Source organism: Nylanderia fulva, unplaced genomic scaffold, assembly GCF_048542155.1.
Source record: "Nylanderia fulva isolate GAGA-0341 unplaced genomic scaffold, ASM4854215v1 Scaffold43, whole genome shotgun sequence".
NCBI classification, from domain to species: domain Eukaryota; kingdom Metazoa; phylum Arthropoda; class Insecta; order Hymenoptera; family Formicidae; genus Nylanderia; species Nylanderia fulva.
This window is the reverse complement of record NW_028190510.1, coordinates 1144093-1165635: the sequence shown is the minus strand read 5'-3', so window position 1 is coordinate 1165635 and position 21543 is coordinate 1144093. Positions and strand designations below refer to the sequence as shown.

The 21543-nt window shown below is 34.4% G+C and overlaps 1 protein-coding gene across 1 annotated transcript in view; it reads right to left on the bottom strand.

Moving 5' to 3' along the window:
* The window catches only part of LOC114931231 (uncharacterized), a 301644-nt gene that overhangs the window by 145596 nt on the left and 134505 nt on the right, over window positions 1-21543 (bottom strand). The window contains exon 7 of the mRNA XM_085486431.1: window positions 5966-6017. The gene's annotated coding sequence lies outside the window, so the exon portion shown is untranslated. The remainder of the gene's footprint in view (window positions 1-5965; window positions 6018-21543) is intronic.

Genomic DNA, 21543 nt, shown 5'->3' with positions numbered 1-21543 from the left:
ATAAAACAGGTTTAGGATCCCCTTAATAATAGTTTTTATTAAATTATGTAAAAATAGTGAAATATACATATTATAATAAATATATTGTTATATGACAGGTCTGAGTTGGCCGCTATATTGCTTACATTTTTTATACACTTCGTTTTAATGAGTGTCCTGACCTGTATATAAGACCGTGCTCTCGGCGGACGATTGAAATCGAAATCGCGAAACGAGAAGAGCAAACCAAGGGATGGTGCTTGCGTTATCCGTGGTTGGGTACTGCAATGCAGCTCTCTTGCCTCCCTCTTCCCGGTCCTCTCTCCCGCTGCCCACCATCCCCCTGCCACCCCTTACCGCCGTTTCACCCCCTAAGGCCACCATCGCTCGCGCACTTCCATTTTACGCGATTCTCCATTTATTTCCCGCGACCAGCGGCCTCGCTTTCCTCTCTAAATGTCACCTCGTGGACGATTAACTTTTGCGTTGCCGCCTCCCTCTCTCTTTTTCTCACACACTCTTTTTCTCGTTTCGTCCGGACATCCTTTTCACGGCTGTTTGATTGGAGGAAGCTCTTGACCATCGGCTGGCCATTAACCGCTCGCTCGTAGAGCATTGCCGACTGTATCCTTCAGGGTATCCTTTTTCCGATTGTGATTGCCGTCACGTGCTTTAAAAGGGGTTCAACGCACTGACCTTTTTATAATTCCAACCGTTAAATTAGCCGTAAATTTTATATTTTGTATTTTTTAGTACTCGAGGAAATATTAATTAATTAAACAAAAAACGATAAAAAATTATAATATACTTTTCAAATTTAATTCATCATAGAAGAATATCCTCGTAACTCGATAAATCAAATGACGAGTTTTTCGACTCGCTATCAATTACGTCAAAGTTCCTACGTGAAATTCTCGGGATCCAACCGCGGAGAATTCTATTCTCTTAAACGAAATCAGTCCATTGTCATCATAAGCTATAAAAGCATAAGAAATAACTAATGAAGAAACTTCTTCGAAAAGAACGATCAATTTCGGTGAAATAAATTAACTAATCAACGAAACATAAAACGAAGGGACAAAGTACGAGTATTTTCACTGGAGACCAATCGAATATATTATAATGCTCATTGATCTTCCGTGAAATTTTGTCACTTGTCGCTCTATAATAAGTGACATTTTCATCGATTCGATTTAAGAGAGAATGCTTCCGCGAAAAGAAATCTTGTTTCAAAACGTTACGCGATTCTTATCAAAAATTTAGCCGATGGAACGATGAGATCGTGAAGACGGTCAGGGAACGTGGACGGGAATAGATACGGTGACAATTGTCTCGTGACCACGATTACATATTTACAGGATGTTCCAGAACTAAGTAAACCTGTTAACAGTGTTGTGTTTAGATGATTTAAAAATTAGCTAAATAAAGATGAGATAAAAATATTGTTTTTTAAAATAAATTCATCTTAAATAAGATGAAGATGATTTTTAAATATACCTAGATAAAAGATAAAATTATATGGCGATTCATCTAGATAATTTTTTAGATAATAATTTATACGTCTGCTTATATAAACACAGTTATAAAGAAAATGTAAATGATAAAAATACATGTATTTCGGAACATAAAAATAATTTTGGAACAAACAAAAATGTCAAAGAAGATTAATTTTTTGCATGTTCCCAATTTTTGCCATCGTATATCTTTGTAATTAAACCTTAAATTAAAATTCTATCAAAGTAAACTCTACTTGAAATTAATTAAAGAATGCAAATTTGTTAATATTTTATTTCCACAAGGCTTACAGTTAGTTTGCGAAAAATTTTTTATTTTTAATCGATATTTTCAGGGTGTCCAGCAGACTCAATGAAAAAAATTCCCTAACTTTTTCAGATTTTCCAAGACCAGAAATTAATTTTTTCCCTGACTTTTTAGTATTATTTTTCTAAGATATATAATTTGCATATATCTATATGATAAATCCATTAAATGTTAAATCATGAAATACTTGAGATATTTTTGTCAATAATGAAAAGATTTAAAGAAAAATTTAAATCAATTATACAATCTGCATTATGTACGATAATCGAAACAAATATGTCACTATAAACTATTTAAATAATCACCTTTTTTATTTATATTATATCAAATTTTTTACTTTTGTCTCTATTAAATACATTGAAATAAAATAACACGACAATGAAAATATAAATATAAACGAACACGCTGTAGATGAATCGATGTTTAACAACACAGAAAATTAGCGTGCTGGGAGTCAAGGAAAAGTTTATATTTATTCAATAAAAAATTTTAAATTATTGAGAGAAATGTAGAATAATATGAAAAAATCCAGATAAATAGTAAAATTTCCTCACTTTTTTCCCTGACAATTCCAGATTTCTAAAATTCCCTGACAATGCCGGGTTTTCCAGATTTTCTTGACACTCTGGCTTTACTGAGAAAAAATCGCCTCCAAGATACCCCAGGAATCTGTTCCATGAACAGATTTACTGCTAGTTCTGGGACACCTTGTATATGCACGTCTCTCTTGCAAAACAATGCGTCACCATAAGAGAGCTACGTACAATTGCATTTTCCTCGTCTCTGCCTATTAATATTAATAGATTCGATTGTCGCAATCGCGTGACAAATCGCACCTGCGATTTCCTCGGCGTATACATGCAATTATTAAGGTTCAATTCTCGTTCGTCGTTTAATTCGCATCGCCGATGCATGAACGATGAATTATAAATCGAAAGAAGTATCAAGTCGTCGTCGTCTGATCAAACGACTAGGAAAGGCGTCATTCGCGACAGTCCAAGTGTTAACAGACGCTAATTCCGATGACGCAAAACGCGTCGTTTCTCCTCGGAGTGTATAAAACATCTCGCTCTCTCTCTCTCCGTTCAATTGATGTCGCATATTAAACGAGAAGCTGTTTACAAGAAGCGATTATTATTTTCACTATCGCGCGTCGATCCCGGAACAAGGTGATCTATCACTCTCGCCCCGCACGTAATTATACTCGGCATTCGCGCAATTTATTATTCCCCGATAAAACAGCGTCGCGCCAACAACGTTGTATTATCCCGGCGATTATTTGTACGACACGCGCGCGCGTGCTTGTCACATGCTCCCGCGACGCGACACGTCACTCGCGTGTTCCTCCTATCTATATAATATTGCAGATCGCGGATGACGAGAGAGCGCGCAGAGTAATTACCGTTTCGTCATTTTGATATTCCGGATTAATCGCGCGTTAGCCTGTATTAGGCGATCATTTTCGAACGCTCACGCGGCATCGATGGATTGGAACTGTTAAGCCATCAATCACTGATCAATTGTCTGTAGAACCTCATCATTTCAATATGCATAGTTGTACGATAGTGTAGAGGAAATTTTTGTAATCTCCAGAAATAATCTCAAAGTGACAGTCACGTAACCACGTTATTTGAGAAACCTCTCAAAGAGCTTTATAGATGTTGAAAATAAAAAAAATTCCCCTGCCCTTAATTATATATTCAAATATTTCCCTTAAAAAAATAATCTATAAATTTGTGAAAAATTAAAGTGTATAGTTGTACTGAAATGTAGAGGAAATTTTTGTAGTCTCCAGAAATTAGCTCAAAGTGACAGTCACGTAGTTTTTCAAAGAGCTTTATAGATGTTGAAAATAAAAAAAATTCCCCTGCCCTTAATTATATATTCAAATATTTCCCTTAAAAAAATAATCTATAAATTTGTGAAAAATTAAAGTGTATAGTTGTACTGAAATGTAGAGGAAATTTTTGTAGTCTCCAGAAATTAGCTCAAAGTGACAGTCGCGTAGTTTTTCAAGGACTTTTATAGATGTTGAAAATAAAAAAAATTCCTCTGCCCTTAATTATATATCCAAATATTTCCCTTAAAAAATAATTTACAAATTTGTGAAAAATTAAAGTGTATAGTTGTACTGAAATGTAGAGGAAATTTTTGTAGTCTCCAGAAATTAGCTCAAAGTGACAGTCACGTAGTTTTTCAAGGAATTTTATAGATGTTGAAAATAAAAAAAATTCCTCTGCCTTTAATTATATATCCAAATATTTCCTTTAAAAAATAATTTATAAATTTGTGAAAAATTAAAGTGTATAGTTGTACTGAAATGTAGAGGAAATTTTTGTAGTCTCCAGAAATAATCTCAAAGTGACAGTCATGTGGTTTTTCAAAGAACTTTATAGATGTTGAAAATAAAAAAAATTCCTCTGCTCATAATTATATATCCAAATATTTCCCTTAAAAAATAATCTATAAATTTGTGATGTACGTAAATTTGTGATTGTGTTATGTAAAGAATTTTTGTAATGCACAGTTACATTTAAAACAGTAAAATTATCACTGAAATTTATCTTACCTTATTTACACGCTGACAACAACAACAACAGCAAAGATACTATTACCTTGCCAACTGACATTTAATAAATGGCAGTGTATGTGTTGTGTGTTGTGTACTTTTTTCTTTCAAATTAATTACATCTTCGCCGGGGGTATTTTTTTACAACCTCGTTTCATATTATCTCATCTTTCGTGAGTGCATACAAGAAATTTCTATTTATTCTCGCGAACAAAAAACAGAAAATAACTTCCACGTGGCCTTCTTTTTTTCCGCTCGAAAATCCCGTGTCGACGAGTTTGCGCTCGCGACATATATAATATTTCAAAAATAAAACGGTCCTCCGCGTTTTTCGCTCATTGCGCAATTCGCGCGTGTCAAAATTGTTATTTCCGCCCGCGATATTTCTTCCTCCTCTAATACGCGCGACACGCAGCTACATTAAAAATAATTTCGGAAAGCAAACAAACACATTTCGTAAACGCACGTTACAACGAGCGCGATAAATCATTACGTCATTTCAGCCGACACTTTTCCGCTCCGCCGAGTTTGCCGTGACAATTACCGAGTTTGCGCAACCGAGCGATCCTTAATAACGGGCGCGCACAAGAAACGCGCGACAACACGATAACGTAGTTATCAGTTTAAAAATAGAGTCCGGTCGCGAGATGTAACGAGAGAGCTAAACGACGGGTGTAAGACCTACATACGTATGTACGTACACGTATTTCGCGCACGACGGCAAATTAATTTCGCCGTTACACGCGCGCCCGCGTAATTCGATAAAATTACAAGCCTCAGATGTAACCGCGTCGTAAATTATGACCGTTATTATCGCGAAACTACCGGCGTAATTAAATCACCAGGTTCTGATGCGAGGAGGAGGAAGGAGGTTCGCCTGCTGCTGCGGGACTAAAGTAAATGAAACATGATGATCTCTCCCGAGATTGCCCTCGTCACGGATCTCAATTCAACTGCGTATATTTTGGTAATTTGCGCGACGACGAGGAGATATTTATGGACGGCATTTCACGGCGATTCAATTCGCTATATACACTCGGATCCCATATTTAGAATGTCAATTTTAGAGCTATGATAAAACATATTCAATTCGTATCTATTATTATACCCGAGAAAACATTTTTATATATAGCAATATAATATTATATAGAAATATATAAAATTATATATGTAATCGCAAAATTATATAGGAAATATGTCCATACATAATTAGATAAAAGTGATTTTTACATATATGTTTCATATATAATTTGACATAATTATATATAAAAAAATTTTTCCCGGGTAATGTTTTCATATATTTTTTATCTATTATCAGCGCGTTCTTTAAATAAAATAAATATGTAAAATCTGAATTGACATTCTTTATATTTTTTAAAATTCATATTTTAATTTACACTTGTATGTGTAATATGCTTTAATTATGTATAATAAAAGCATCTATCGAAGGTCCAATCTAAATAAATTTAATCTAATTCGTCCTACTCCATCTATTTTCAGGCAACGAATCTATGTGACAATCTATCTACAATCTACACTACAACTACAATTTATAAATCCGTTGCCTCAAAATTAAATAAAATTTATCTCACTCACCGACACCGATGCACACTAACGTAGTAGTTGATGTTCAAGCTATACGTGTTGTCTGTAACATACAAATATAAAATCTAAATTGTAACAGCGTTCAAATTAATTATTATACTATTTCAAAAAATTATTATTGGAATTTTATAGCCTATGTTACACAGGAAGAGAGATTTTACAAATCGGTTCAATAGTTTCTGAGATTATCTCAATGGAACAAACTTTACCTCTTTATTTATTAAGGATAGATTCATTTATTATTATCTATTTATTTATCTACTATTATCTATTTCTACCTAAATTAGAGGCACAGTGCGGGAATAGCCGTGTTCAAAGTCATTGCCCACGGCTTCAGCCGTGGGCAATGACTTTGAACGCGACTCAGCCGTAAACAATGGCTTTAAACGCGGCTTATTCACTCACCGCGTCGCCGCTAGATGGCGGAGTGGGAAATCGGCCGCTTTCCGCACAGAAAACACGCACACAAAGTGCCACTTTGCCTGCACGTGTAATACAAATATGAATTTACTCGATGGCCGTATTTTGAAGAGCAATCGAGAGAACAGCGACTAATTCACATGCGGAGCCTTGGATTAAAAGGCTCATTGATTCTTTTCGAAGGAAGATACATTGTCCAGTGGTTATCCTCATTGCTATTACGCATTCTATCGCCTCCATAAATCACGATTTTATCGCGATACTCGAAATATGCACTCGCCGCAGCATCGGGAGTACAAATATTACAAGTGTGTCCTGATACGAGTATGTGCGCGCCGTAAATTAGGAGAACACCGGAAGGGAACGGGTTGTGGAAACGCGTTCTCTCTCGCTCTATCTATCTCTCTCTCTCCCTCTCTCTCGATCAGCCAGGTGGACGGACTTTATGGCTCGTAGGTGGAAGCGCCGCAAGATATAGAGTAGAACAGAGATAAAACAGGAAGACACATCCGGCGCGCAGCGCGGAGGGATAACGATAGCGTATATATAACGCCGGGATTGATTTTATAACGGCGCGCAAAGATAGGGAAAGAGAGGGAGGAAGAGGGAGAATGCGCTCCAGTGTCGATCGTAAAATCTGTCCCACGGCCTAGTTTCGTTGCAGACCGAGTTTCGGCGGTTTTGTTCGTCCCTCTTGCAAATCGATCCGCCGCAGAATTTCGTGAGAGGCTGGAACGCTTTGAAACACGTTTGGAAAGCAAAAAGGGATGCGACGAAAAAGAGTGAAAAATAAAAAAAAATATTATTTTCGCTTCAAAAATATAATGAAATAAATTCTAAGGGAAGTCGACCGAAAACTTTGAATATTTTTCATCTCGTAATTTTTTAAATATAAAAAGTATGCACTTAAATTCATTTTTCATACAAATGTTCCAGCACTTTCGAAGTGCATGGATATCTCTTTTTATTGTGTCCATAAAGAAATGTGTACCCTTTGTATTTCAATAAATCATGGGATAAAATAATACTTAAAATTTTCAGTTCATGTCTAACCCATGATATAAATATGATAATATATACATAAAAAATATAATAAAACAATATATAAATATTTCATTAAAAAATAAAAAAAAATATATTCTTTATAAAGAAAAAAACGAGAAAAAAAGTCTTCTTTTTTTATACATGCAGTATTATATATTCGAAAAATATACAATGGTAAAATCGGCGCGTAGATATCGCAATTTGCGTTTTTCCGTTTTTTAACAATCCTGGCGATCGATGGAATCCGCTTCAGGCATTTATTCGCGTATTTCGTATACGGATGAAAACTATCGAGCGTCATTTCAGCTTATTAGTTTAAACGAGATGACGAATCCATCGATATTCTATTGAACGCGAATCCCGCGTTTCAATATGTATGAAAGAAAACTGTCACGTTTCTTCGCGCGATTGAATTTTCCGTTAATTCCGCAGCCGCGAAACGCTTCTCTCTCTCTTATCCCATCCGCTGGATCTACTCTCTGTGAAAAGGATTTTAAGCATCCTACTAAAGATTTTAAAAATCGCAAAATCCACGTTCTCTCCTTTCGAAGGAAAACTGTAAAAGCCGACAGTTAAAATTGTGCTCTGCCATCTGCACTGGAAAAGTAATTTACGTTCGCAAATTAGAACGAGAGAGAAGGAGAGAGAAACTCATTAAAAAATGCGCCGATGACATCACACGTTCATATATCATGGAAATAAAAAAATTACGACGATTAATTTCAACCGCTTGCTTTAATCTAATATTATCCATCTTGTATTAAGCGCACATCGCGAAGATTGTAAAGCGAACAAAAGATCAGAAATCCATTTAACTGATCCTTCTTTGATCTCTTATTGAAACGAGAATAAAGCCAATTTTGATCGAATTTAGGTCAGAGTGCATCAAAATTTAATCATCTATCCTCGCTCGAAGAAGCCCTATAATTATCACAACAAATTGCTCATTCATCTCCACATTTTTGCGAGAGAGAATCCAATTACGATTGGCCAATAATATCAATCAGTTGCAAAAAATGTCCCGTAGGAAAAGTAGGAACAAAGTTTCGGTCACAAATGTCTCTTGCCTTCTCGAAAAAAATCGAAGAAACGACGAGCCTTTCTTTCTTCACCGAAAAAATTGATGCATAGCTTTATAAGTCCTCTTAATAGATATATTCTTAATATATAAGGATATTTTTGCCTTTACATGATGCTTTTTGGGATATTCTCTTAAATTAAAAATATATTCTTAAATTTTGTTTGCAACTTTAGTTCCGCAATAAATTAAAATAATAAAAAATAAATTAATAAAAGAAAATTATTTTAATTATTTAAATTTATGACGCCAAAATTTCATTGATCTAGGTGATCATCTAGATAATTTTATTTAGATAATAACAAACACTATAAGTAATACATTTAAGATGGGAGTACATATTTTTCGGTGTTCCTTGGAACTCGTCTGTATTTTGCAAACTCGCTGACGCGGCAATTATAAAAAAAATTAAATTATAAAAGGGATAGATATATTTATATTTATATTTATAATTTTTTATCACTTACTGCTTAAGTCTGCTACTAAAGTATTTTTATGTGCTATGATTCTAAATCAAAATTATCTGAAAATTACTCTAGATAATTTAATAAAGATAATACTTTTTTCCATCAAAGTTTTTCAGATATAGATAATATACAATATATTTCTATTACCTATATAAAGATAAGATGACGCCAAAATCTCATCTAGATAATCATCTACATAATTTTATTTAGATAATAGCAGACACTACAATACATTTAAGATGGGAGTACATTTTTTTCGGTGTTCCTTGGAACTCATCTGTATTTCGCAAACTCGCAAACGCGGCAGTTATAAAAAAAAGTAAATTATAAAAGGGATAGATATATTTATATTTATATTTATAATTTTTTATCTGCTACTAAAGTATTTTTATGTGCTATGATTCTAAATCAAAATTATCTGAAAATTACTCTAGATAATTTAGTAAAGATAATACTTTTTTTCATCAAAGTTTTTCAGATATAGATAATATATATTACTATTACCTATATAAAGATAAGATGATGCCAAAATCTCATCTAGATGATCATCTAGATAATTTTATTTAGATAATAGCAGACACTACAATACATTTAAGATGGGAGTACATATTTTTCGGTGTTCCTTGGAACTCATCTGTATTTCGCAAACTCGCAAGCGCGGCTGTCGCCAATCCAACTCGTCACGCTAAAACGAATTAAAAGTTGGAGTACGGCGGAGTGCGCGCCTTAAACGCAGTGTAAACAAAACCGCGGCAAGGGGGTCGTCGACCTCAAGAACTCGTAATCCCCGAAACGTCACTCCCGACTCACAGTTTCAAGTTCGCGCATATAAAGTCAAGTACCGCCGGTGGTTAAAACAAAAAGTTTACGGCGCACCCTGTCGAGAGAGAGAGAAAGAGGAAGAGAACCTCGTACGCCAAGTTAGTGTCAGCGTAAAGTACTGACGCACGTAACGCGCGGAAAATTGAGAAAATTCCTCTCTTTTGTCCTGATATCCCCAGCTGGCAATTTAACACGTGTCGCGTTCCGTACCAAAATTAAGCTCGCTGAATGCACTTTACGACGCTCGCTGACCTTCGTCAAAACCTCTATACGTGCCGTCTATTATACGTGTGTACGTGCATCTGTCATCCCGCGACCGTATTAAATTATGACGTCAGAAGTGAGAGGAGAAAACGTGTCTCTTTTTCTTCCGTTATGTGTTTTCAAATAGAGAATAACATATTTTTTCGATTACACATACCTTTGTCGCGGATTTTTTTAGTTTATTTGTTATATATTTGAGTGTATGTTGTAAATCAAATATTATATTTTAAGTTTCATAAAAAATTGTAACTTTTATGATGATCTATCGGAAGATTTTTTTAATTTATAAAAATTTACGAAATTAGATAATTTGAAAGAAAAAGGTCTAATTTTTACCTCAAAATTTGTCCACTTTTTGTTATAAAAATAAACAAGAAAATCGGAAAAAAGTCCCCGATAAATCGTTTTTTTAACTATAACATTTCTTTATATAAAAATATTTTTATTTTTCTGATGGAATTAATTTACAGTATAAAATCATGTAAATACTGCACGCTTATCTGGTGTACACAACTTGTCATAAAAATTACAATTTCTAATAAAACTTTTGATATCTGCATACAATTTTTGCTATCTACATATACTCAAATATATAACAAAGAAAATAAAAAATCCTGTATTATTTATTGAGAAAAGAAATTCCCAAAAATAGGTCAATTTTTGTGCGCGACAAAAATGACCCCTTAAAAAGTAAAATAAATAAAATGGAAAATTATTATAAAATAAAATATTTTTTAAAAATAATATTTGTTTCATTTATCTTTAAATAAAAAAAAATGTTTTGCGTCGAATAAGATTCTCAAGATTATAATGAGATAAATGAACTTTTAGTTCGAAAGGAAGTAAAAGTAGAAATTTGAGACTTTGTTAAGTCCGTCTTCTATTATTAAAATTTCGTGCCCGGGGTACATCTGTGCGTTGTATTACACTTTCGAAGTAAAGAACAAAACACACACACACACACACACACAAAATGGTGCGATCGACGACAAATCATGGCCGAGAAAATAGTCGGACGGAAACTTTAATCTAGCAGCGTCGTGGCATTTCCGGCGAAACTTTTCGACGCTCTTGCGCATATATCATCAGCCTAAGAAACTTAGCGAGCTTGGCAATAAATTGGGAATAATTACGTTCCGAGGGCGGGTTCTTGTGCGAGGAACAGATAAAAGACACGCCGCGCCGTTTCTACGCGCAGTGTCCTTCGAGCTCGCGACTTTTATTAGCGAAGTTGATCAGCGGGTCGCGCGAACGACTATCATACCTCTTTCATTAAACTTGCGAAAAAGAACAATTAATTCACGTCGTTTTCTCCGAGCCGTTACACGGTTTAACAAGAAAGAAATACAAAAAAAAGAGAGAATAACTATATATTTTCCTTCCGTAGTTTTTTTTTTTTTTACGCTAAGTACGATTCTGATCTCTATCACGTCACAATTTTGAGAAATTTGTGATTAAAGTTTAAAAAAATGAGTTATCTTAATGGGATGCTCTGTCATGTTATAACTATATGAAATGTTGTGTTGAAAAAGTTTGGTTGCAATCAAAGTTATGTCGCTAGGATTTCCAATTTTTTAAAGAGATAGCTGTTGTATATGTTGATTATGATTAATAAGATATTTATTATTAGATAATAAAAAATGTAGGATTTTTATTGCAAAAAGTTTGAGGATTAGATCATTGATTTTCTATAGAGTTTTTCAAACTGCTTAATATAAATGTAATAAAAAATTGATAAATTTAGAATCACAGAATTAAATTTTTTTTTAAATGTTCAGAAAAATGTATACATATATGTGTGTAAAAATATATATTTATATACATTTTGAATTTATCAATTTTGTCGCATTCGCATCTAACTCTTTCTAACCTGTTGACATTTAAATAGGCAATGCAAAATCTTAATTATTTGGTAAATTTTCAATAATCTTATTTCCAACTTATTTTTAATAGATTTCATATTAATCATAAATATAAATATATTAAATACAAATAATATAATAATAAATTAATATAATAACCATATAAATATAAATATATTGAACAGTATAATCGATGCATTAAATTCTTTTGAGAGAGCTGAAAATCCTAACAATACATATAAAACTTGAAATTACAAAATTAAATTATAAAAATTATAAAATAAAAAATTATAACAATTAAAAAATAAATTATAAATTATAATAATTAAAAAATAAATTACAAAATTAAATTAGAAAATTGAAACTTCTCTTAACTATAACATGATAAATTACATCAAGGTAGCCCTTGTTGCAACTTTTACCGCACAAATGCGACATGATGTAGCGATTTGAATAGAGAGGAGATATCGCTACCTCTTTTCATGATGATATCAAAAATCGAATGAAAGGGATGAAAGGGATCAAACGCGGCGCGGTCGAACGAAGAAACTTCAATGTCGGATTTTCAGCCGGCGAAGATGAAACAAGCGGAGAGCCGATTTTTTTTCCCGATGCGTATGTGATTCGACTATCGAGACAAGTATCGGGATACAACGAAATAGTTTCCAGCGAGAACCCTTCGCTAGCGTATCGTCCGATGAGATTACGCGCGAGGAGAGCCAACGTTGATTAAATCCTTTGGGAGGGAAAAAAAAGTGGAATTAAAGTCCCTTTTGCTGGCAAGCGTTATTTCATCTGCCAATAGTTCCGATTTTTACCCGGGTTCGGGTATCCCGATCACGTAAAAATCGCAATCTCTTTAAGACGACGTGTCGGAAATGACGTTTGGCAAATGTCGGCCATTTTTCAAAATAGATCATGTAAACGTTCCGTGTCGACCTTCTGCTGGGTCCGCCATACTTTTCCCTTCTCCCTTTTTTCTTATTCCCTTTTATTATCCCAGAGCGTATCGATACGGATTTGACACTCGTGAAAGATATCTCTTTCGGTGGAGTCTGAAATAAGCAAATCTCTTTCTCAAGAGATACTCGAGATGTCTCCCAACTATGTTTATCACAATATATCTTCTGGTACCGACGATGCAAACTCGAAATAAAGAGATCCGAGTCGAGATTGCAGAAGATCGAGTTCACGATTAAACGGCCGGAGTCACGAAAGTATAACTGAATCGGATAAAAGTGGAATTTTATCTTCTTTTATCGAACGAAAAATCCCGATTTCAGGGAACGCGCGTTGCATCGAGAAAAAAAAATGCGCAAAATGACGTCAAAGTAGCAATCTCTCCGACAAAAATGCGAAGACGCTCAGCTGACGCATCGAAGCGTGAATCGGATGAAGATCTCTGAAACTCGCACCGATATTTCACGAGAATAAGAGTATAAGAGAAGACGGTTTCTTTCATCAAGGCGAACGCAAATGGACGTCGAAGTGGGAGTGACTAAGCAAAATGAATTTTTCTTCCTCTCTTTCTTTTCTCATTTCTCCCTCCCCATATCTTTTTCCCTCATGTTCAATATCTCGAAGAAAGCCAGCAACGAGAGAAGCAAATTTACTTGTGGTACGACGTATTTCGCTACTTTTATCTACTTTCGTGTACACGTCTATTATTTTCCCAAGAGTTATTTACTTAAACATATCGCAGATCTTAACCCTTAACTGGTATCGTGGGATGAAAAATGACCCAAGAGGTGTAAAAACGAATGTTAACTTTCTTATAGTGATTTTAGAGAAGTTATGTAATTATTAACAACACATCAATAGATGACTGATATGATTGATTGATGTTTTTGGAAGAGTGTATTGTTTCATTTAATCAAATAAATAACCATAAAAATCTAATATCCCACTAATGAGAAAGTATTTTATGTTGGTGTCTCAAATGACACCACGATACCAGTTAACTCACTGAATTTGACGATACCAGTTAAGGGTTAAGTTTAATTCCGTTTCAAAGTTCCTCCTCAGACACGAGCAAACATTGATTGGTCGCTTGGGCGCCCACTGGAATTTTTTCAGGATAAGAGCATGATTAAATTTTTTTATTATCTTTATTTTTATATGCAAAAATAATGTTTTTAATAATTATAAGGAGATAGGGCAAATGCCCCCTCTTGCTTTCATGATTTGGCGTCGAGAGAGTTTCCTATATCGCCAACTACATCGGTGGAAACAAATAGTTCGATATTTTCAAGGTCAATTAGGGAGAGGAAGTGAAAAAGGCCGCGAAGATGCAGCATCTTGTAGCTTATAGCTACCTTCAAATTTCCATCGGGCGACCAATTTAAATATGCATGAGAGCGGAAAGGTGGAAGCCGAATTGGGGTACGTCGCAAAGAGGGAAGAAAGTGAAGACGAGTGGGTTGTTTCGCGGGCAATCTCGTTATCCCCCTACCCCAATCCCCTCTTTCTGGTCCCCTCCATCCGCCAACCCGTGCAGAGTCGGCAGACGTCGTTGACGCACCAGGAGGACGAGAGTGAATCTCCCAGGATTATCCCGATGCGCGGTAATCAGCTTTTCCCAGCACGAGTGTGTCGCCCGGATCGGACATACCGGGAGAGATTGTCGTATACGCATATCTGCGCTGGAGATGCCAAGGAGAGATTGACGTCATCAGCGGCTTCTCGTTTAAAACTGGAATTCGCGCGAATCGATATGGATTGGATCGGCAAATTAACTGAGGACTGCTTATGTCTGACGTGGAGAGAGATAAGGAGAGATGCTTTACTTAAGGGAATCCTAAGAAGTCCTCCTTTGAGAAGTCTGTTGTTTTTTTTTCTGTTTTATCGACAAAATGTGAGGTTAGATAAATTATAAATCTATTTATTGACTACAGATTGTTTTTTACCTGAAGTTAGAGCGCTTCGCCCTTTATTAATATTAATACTTTAATTTGTACAGGAAACAGATTTATCAATCTGTATAGTATCTCATATATCTAGGTTACAGAATTCTTGAATTCATAATTCTGTAACCTAGATATATGAGACTATACAGATTGATAAATATTTTTCCTGTGTAAATTAAAGTATTAATATTAAGAAAGGGCTCTAATTTCAGGTAAAAAACATTCCGTATGACCAATAAATAGATTTATATAGTTTATCTAACCTCACATTTTGTCGATAAAACAGGAAACAACAGATTTCTCAAGGACGTTTAAGATCATCTTAATACAGGGTGTTTCAGAATTGGCGGAAAAGTTTTTAATGTCAGATTCCTGGTATCATTTGGAGACGATTTTTCCTTAGTAAAAATGTTGTCTCGACATTTTCGTTTGCAAATAATACCAGGAATATGTATGCATGAGAGGCAAGAAATTTTTGCTAGACTTTAAAGGACACGGGGAAGATACATGTGTTTGATCGAAAGGTAAACCTTGGGACCTTTGGTTTGAGATAAAACCGCAAAACGAATTTCTCTTGATTGCTCGAAATATCTCATACGTTTTCCCCAAGAAAGATATGTCTAAAGATAAAATCGGTTCTTTTTCAAAAAGATAAAATTGACGTCTTTTTAATCATTTATGTTTCCTCTTCTTATATATCTTATCAAATGATATTGTAAACGAGATATCTCAATACAAATTCAATAAGCTACTTCAAATAGACATATAAAAATTTTATATTAATTCCTATATACGTATCTTGAATGTATAAAGAAGTGACACTAGTAATAAAAAGATTTGTAATTAAATTTAATTTTTTCATTGTGTTTTTGTTTCGAAAAACAAAAAGAAATATACGAAAAAAATTAAAAGGAAAAGTGTAGTATCTTTTATAATTCTTGATATTTAATTATGGTCTCAAAAATATTCTCTATTACATCACAATCTTGAAGAATTAAGATCAAATTGGTTAAAAAGTTTTTTTTTAACTTATTATGTGCGAAGATCGTAAAGCAGTAGAAGATAAATTCTTCCAAAAGAATTTACTGTCGAGAATTAATTAAATTTTTATAATCAAATAGTGTATTTTTTATATTCATTTATTTATTGTATAACCACATAAATGGCATTCTAAATATAATTTTTTGTATCTAAAAAGTATTTTTAATAGCTACCATATTGATTGTACCATTTTAAATTTATTTTGATATTATATTTGTATTCCACAACCTGAAAAATTCTCGACTTTAAATCAACAATTAAAAAATGTTTGATAAATTATATACGTAATCTTCAATAATTTAATTAAACTTCCCGTAGCAAATAGAATATTTAATTACGAAAATCTGATTAAATGTCTAAAAAAATTGTCATATGACCATAACCAGAATATTTTAAAGTTTAGAAAATAATAATGAAAAAAATATTTAAAAAAATCAAAAGTATTTAAATATTTAAAAAATCATAGAAAACGACTCTCTTTCTTGAATTTGCGGAAAAGCATATTTTCTGCTGAAATGTAATTCGCATCAAGTCACATAGCGCATATGACGCGGTGTAGAAAGTTGACTAAACTCGAGACGCACGCACACACAGAATGCATTTGAAGGACAATGAACTCCCGAATGTATCTGATCGCGTAATGATATCGTATATCATGCCGACGTCGTTAGCGACTAATTTGAAAATCATGAGGGCGACGGTACCGAGTGTCACACGAAACTATTATTATCGGCACGCATATATAATCTCGTAGTTAATAACTCGGTGTGTCACCGATGACGCCGAGCGTATACATATATAAATAGCGTTGTATGTTTAAGCATTGGGTCTTTATTTGCGTCACGCATGGACGAGTCCTTCTTTTTAATTTTTTTTTTCGAGCATAGATAACGCACGAACGACATTGCATATTTTCAGGAATTATGCAGGGGAAAAAGAATATGCTGCACGTGTGTCTGTTAATCCGGATGCGGATTATCGTGCATTGACATCATGATTAACAGGTGGCGTATCCTTCTTTCTCTCGCGAGTTAACGACTTTGTTATAGCTCGACCAGCCACTTTTGTTTGCCTCTATACGTGCGACGAATATATACGCGAAATTACGCGGCGTCGATCTGCCACGGCATAAGGCTGTATAAAGAATCGCTCTTTGTTCAGCGCATCGAGCATTTCAAGTAGTAAGTCAGGAAATTTCTGTTTGGATAATAGAATAATCGGTGGTGAAATTACGCGGTGGATTAATCCGTTGCCTTTTACGAGAAGAAAGCGTACCTACCTCGCTAAAAACAAACTTGTCGAAATACGTGTACAAGTACAGCGTTAGAAAGTGTAACCAAAATGTATACAATTAGTTTCTTATTTACGTCTCGGAATGCGAGATCCTTTTTCTCGAGAATAAAGTTGTTCAAGTTTTTTTTTTTCTTATTAAAGTAAAAGAGAAATTAATAATCTGAGAATAATACGTCCTTCTTCATCTCGGAATAACTCTGCGTGAAATTATAGCGAAGAAAATATGTATGCACAAAAAATATATTAAAACAAATATTTATTGTTGGGCTAAAGAAGCTCCTTTAGCCCATAACAATAAATATTTGTTTTAAATTTCAAGGAGCCGTTTTTTACACATTTTGATTTAAAATATATTAAATATATATAAATATATTATATCATATCATATATATCATATATATAATATATTTATATATTATATATATGTATATATATATATATAATTATAATATACAAATATATTAATATTACTATATAATGAAATATTTATTACCTATATGTTATTCTATATACTTTTCTCTTACATCTCTTTATCTGTTCTCCCCTTATATTTATATTCTATCCTTGTCTCTCCTCTCATATCCTTCTTTCCTCTATTCGCTCTCTTTCCCCCACCTCCTGTCTCTCCTCTCTCTCTCTCTCTCTCTTCCTCTCTCTTCGGTCCCATCTACCTGCGTCTCCTTCTTCCTCCCTTCTGTGTTTTCTTTTTTCTCTCTTTCTTCTTCTCCTTTTTCCTAACTTGCTCTTTTCTTTTTCTCCCCTTTCTGTCTTCCGCTTGTTACTAGACAGCACTGCAGATAAGTACAGTTTATTATCCCTTGTAAGACTGTGCGACTGTCCAACTGCGTCTCGGAGAAATAAGGAGAAACTCGCGATGAGCCTCCGAGGAGAGACGGTTGTAATATCATCGGCTTGACGAGACGCAGATGCAGATTCGCGGAAGGAGCGATCATCAGCTGATACACGCGGGAGTCGCAAGCGAGAGAGACGCGCGAAAAGGCAATCATAACTTTCAATTATTCTTAAGCTGCGCTTAGTCTCTTCATCACGCTGATAACATCGTTCTCTACTTCCAAGCTGCTATCTCGCTGTACCTTCTCGCTGATTGTATACGACGGAAGCAGGCTCCCGATTTTTCATCCTCCAACGAGCGTGATGACGAACCGGAGAAAACACTCGAGAAACCAGGAAGAATGTTCTTTTTAGGTCGTCCGAGCAAGATGCAGTTTGCGTGCAATTTTTGATAAAACTTTAATAGGAATATTATTCATCTCGCAAGAAAAAGAGACATTGAAATCCATACGATGCGCAGTTGGAAAAATGAGAAAATTAAGATGATTTTTTTTCTTTCCGTCAAGAAAGAAACTTGCTTTAAATCCGTAAACACCGAGACAGAGAGAATCTGAAATCTCCATGTTGTGCGCATATGTAATTATCCTGTAGACTTTATTATTCTCGTAGTTTTAATATTTTGCGCTAAACAAAAAAGGATGTTTATAATATGCATAAAATCTCGTTAGAAAAGATGTTTATCTCATACAAAGTGACTCGCGCAAGGTAATCACGTTTTTCCGCTTTCGCTCTAATAAGGTTTACAATGAAAAACACTGCGCGCGCGCGCAACAAACAACCATGTACATAATTAAAATTGTATATAGAGCAAGTCGTGGAATGCGTGCAACCAAGTGCAACTTTCTTCGGGTATATAAGTCTCCCGGGAACGCAAGGCCGCCCGGAATCATTTGCAACATTTTTAATCAAATAGTCCGCGCCCGCGTTCTTAAAATTCCGCGAATATAACTGTCTTGTCAAAATCGGTATTTAATGCGCTAAAATTTGTCTTGCTGAAATAAATTTTTACATACGACGGAGGTAAACATAAACGAAATAAAAGTATCCTCTATTTTTCATACAAAAACTCTCAAAGTTGATCAAAAGTTTCAAACAATTATAAAAATGTATTATTGTTTTTTTGATAATATATATTATTTTGATTAATTATATTTTTTATATTATTTTTTATATTAATATACATATTATATGTATTACATATTAATATACATATTATATATTTTTAGATATATCATCTTCTTTCGCTTCTTCTTGTAGAATATTAAAGAAACTTTATGAAAAATTTTTACCTTTGATCCATTTCGCGATTAACAATAAGTGTGCAATTAAATACAGCTTTTTATCTCCTTATAATGAAAAGATTTCCTTTAAAGAGTTCATCTAACAAACAATAATGTTGAAAGACGCAATTTTTCGTGCAAATTTATAGATGTGGGGTTTGTCATCGGCAACGCAGAGTCAGAACAATAAAGGATGTATGTATACGATATAACGCGACAGGATACAATCGCCCGCAATCTGAATTTTGATATAACGCGCTTTGTATTAGAATTAGATTGCAAATCCGGTCTTTGTGCAAGCGTGAAATGGCGGCGCGTTCGAATTTCTATACTACGGTACTATTTGTATCGTTCTAACGCAATTAAACGTAACTTTGTGGACAAAATATAGACGCGATAGCGAAAATCAGCTTATCCTCGCTCAATCGCGTTGATATGCGTTAACGAATCTCGATGTATCGCGTCTAGAAAGAAAAAAATTATCTGATCCAATTTTTTCCTCAAAATTTAATATTCCGAATATTATCTCTTCGACACACTTTTCTGTTTTTTTTTTTTTTTTAATTCTCTTTTCTATTTAACTCCAGCAATTTTTTAAAACACACTTCACGAACACGTTTATCTGGAGCTCGCGCGGAACAGAAATTTTGTATAAATAAATATTTAAAACAACACAAACGCAACTTTCGCTACGACAAAATATAACGACATGTGCATTTTATTTTTATTTTTCATTTTTTGTAAAAATAGATTTCACGCTATTTGCGCGAGTAGAAATTTTGTGATACATAAACAGGTCCAGCAAACTCAATGAAAAAATTCCCTGACTTTTTCAGATTTTTCAAGAAATTAATCTTTTTCCTGACTTTTTAATATTATTTTTTCCAAATATATAATTTGCATATATCTATATATGATAAATCAATTACGTGTTAAATCATGAAAACCTTGAGATATTTTTTGTCAACAATGAAGTTAAAAAAACAAAAATTTAAATCAATTATACAATTTAAATTAATTAATATGTTCGATTAATTTTACTATGTACATAGTAAATTTTACTATATACATATTAAATTTTTTATTGTGGTATAAATATTAATCAGAGAAACTCTTATAAAATTCCTTCAATGCCATATTGTCTTGTTAGATTACCATGATTTTCAAGGTAAATTCTAAGAGAAAATTCTCTCCGTGTAGAATAATGTGAAAAAATCCAGATATATAGTAAAATTTCCTGACTTTTCCCTGACAATTCCAGATTTATCAAATTCCCTGACAATCCCCAGTTCTCCAGATTTCCCTGACCGCTAGACACCCTGATCAGTGTCCGGAGCAAAAGCAACCTCTATCAGGATGTAAAACTCTATGTGTCTCTAATTTCCTTTTTAATTTTCCAAAAATGCATTTTTCGCGAATATATCAGAAGTGGCCTCCCATTGAGGGAGGCACGTTACATTAGCGTTCGTATTAACAGAAAGAAAGAACGGTCACGAATCTCGCATCGACGCGCGCCTCACCATTTTTCTTCCTCGCGTCTCATTTCGCTTTGTACGTGTCTCGCGAGAGAAAGATCTCATGCATGCAGGCGAGCTCCGGCGGATGAGAGAAAGACGCTTTCATCCGCGACGAGGATTTATTGGCTTGAAAGAATCGACCCTTTTGATGCCTCTCTCCCTCTCTCTTCATCGGATTCTGTCGAGTGCGCTGCCTTTCACGGAGAATATTCCATCGCATATATATATATATATATATATATATATGTATAGCTAACAGACCCGCGTGCGTCAGAATCTTGGCTGCATTCCCGATTCCTCCTGTTAATTCAGAGGCATATAAATCTCAAGTCACAAAAGGATCCCGGCGACAAGACGCGAATTATGCAGTGTGTCTAATTAATTACGCGCGATTATTTGACTTTTGATCAAGCGACGTTCCCGGCTTTTCATCAGCGCTTTCGCGATGCTTCTGAATTGACGTGCGTTTTCACAATGATGCATTTTCCGAGTAAATTAAGGTGATCCCCTAAACGTCCTTGAGAAGTCTGTGATTTCCGTTCTGTTCTTTTTTAATCTTTTTTAATTCGAGAGCTGCTGGTCGAAATGATTTTAAATTATTTCGAAAAGGCGGAAGGGCTTTCCCGTATCGAAGTGTTTACGGAAAGATCACGAAATCGCGTGTGTATATTACGGCATTCGTGAGTCGCGTGATCCGTCGACGATTAAAGGACGAGTTTCTGA